Genomic DNA, 2095 nt, shown 5'->3' with positions numbered 1-2095 from the left:
TTGGACTATATAGGTTAACAAGCGGGCCTGTGGACCATCTAGGTTACCTAGCGGGCACTTGGACTATCTAGGTTACTTAGCGGGCACTTGAACTATGTACGTTCCCTAACGGGCACTTGGAGTATGTAGGTTCCCTAGCGGGCACTTGGACTATATAGGTTCCTCAGCGGGCACTTGGACTATGTAGGTTCCCTATCGGGCACTTGGACTATGTAGGTTAACTAGCGGGCCCTTGGACTATCTAGGTTACCTAGCAGGAACTTGGATGATGCAAGTTCCCTAGCCAGCACTAAGACTATTGGTTCCCTAACGGGCACTTGGACTATGTAGGTTCCATAGCGGGCACTTGGACTTTGTAGGTTCTTTATCGGGCACTTTGACTATATAGGTTTCTATCGGGCACTTGGACTATGTAGGTTAACTAGCGGGCACGTGGACTATCAAGGTTACCTAGCGGGCACTTGGTCTATGTACATACCCTAGCGGGCACTTGGACTATGTAGGTTAACTAGAAGGCACTTGGACTATCAAGGTTACTTATCTGGCTCTTGGACTATGTAGGTTATCAGGGGGCACTTGGACTATCTAGGTTAACGAACGTGCACTTGGACTATGTAGGTAACCTAGCGGGCACTTGGACTGTGTAGGTAACCTAGTGGGCCTTGGACTATCTAGGTTAACGAACGGGCACTTGGACTATGTAGGTTAACTAGCGGACACTTTGACTATCTAGGTTTGCTAACGGGCAATTGGAGTATCAAGGTTACCTAACGGGCACTTGGACTATGTAGGTTACCTAGCGGGCACTTGGACTATCTTGGTGACCTAGCAGGCACTTTGACTATCTAGGTTAACTAACGGGCACTTGGACTATGTAGGTTGCCTAGCGAGCATTTGGACTATGTAGGTTCCCTAGCGGGCGCTTGGACTATGTAGGTTCCCTAGCGGGTACTTGGACTGTCTAGGTTAACTAGCAGGCAATTGGACTATGTAGGTTAACTAGCGGGCTCTTGGTCTATGTAGGTTAACTAGCAGGCCCTTGGACTATCTAGGTTAACTAGCGGGCCCTTGGACTACTAGGTTTACCAGCGGGCACTTGTACTATCTAGGTTAACTAGCGGGCATTGCACTATGTAGGTTACCTAGCGGGCACATGGACTATGTAGGTTACCTAGCGGGCACTTGGACTATCTAGGTTACCTAGCCCGCACTTGGACTATGTAGGTTAACTATAAGGCACTTGGACTATCAAGGTTACCTAGCGGGCTCTTGGACTATGTAGGTTACCAGCGGGCACTTGTACTGTCTAGGTTAACGAACGTGCACCTGGACTATGTAGGTAACCTACCGGGCACTTGGACTGTCTAGGTTACCTAGCGGGCACTTGGACTATCTAGGTTAACGAACGGACACTTGGACTATGTAGGTAACCTAGCGGGAACTTGGACTGTCTAGGTTACCTAGCGGGCACTTGGACTATCTAGGTTAACGAACGGGAACTTGGACTATCTAGGTTAACTAGCGGGCCCTTGATCTATGTAGGTTAACTAGCAGGCCCTTTGACTATGTAAGTTAACTAGAGGGCACTTGGACGATCCTGGTTAATTAGCGGGCACTTGGACTATCTACGTTAGCCAGCGGGCACTTGGACTATCTAGGTTACTTAACGGGCACTTGGACTATGTAGGTTCCCTAGCGGGCACTTGGAGTATGTGAGTTCCCTATCGGGCATTGGACTATGTAGGTTACTAGCGGGCATTTGGACTATGTAGGTTACCTAACGGGCACTTGGCCTATGTAGGTTCCCTATCGGGCACTTGGACAATGTAGGTGACCTCGCGGGCACTTGGACTATATAGGTTAACAAGCGGGCCTTTGGACCATCTAGGTTACCTAGCGGGCACTTGGACTATCTAGGTTACTTAGCGGGCACTTGAACTATGTACGTTCCCTAACGGGCACTTGGAGTATGTTGGTTCCCTAGCGGGCACTTGGACTATGTAGGTTCCTCAGCGGGCACTTGGACTATGTAGGTTCCCTATCGGGCACTTGGACTATGTAGGTTAACTAGCGGGTCCTTGGACTATCTAGGTTA

The sequence above is a fragment of the Tenrec ecaudatus genome, unplaced genomic scaffold (genome assembly GCF_050624435.1).
Source record: "Tenrec ecaudatus isolate mTenEca1 unplaced genomic scaffold, mTenEca1.hap1 Scaffold_54, whole genome shotgun sequence".
NCBI classification, from domain to species: domain Eukaryota; kingdom Metazoa; phylum Chordata; class Mammalia; order Afrosoricida; family Tenrecidae; genus Tenrec; species Tenrec ecaudatus.
The sequence above is the reverse complement of the archived record's forward strand: the minus strand, read 5'-3'. Positions refer to the sequence as shown.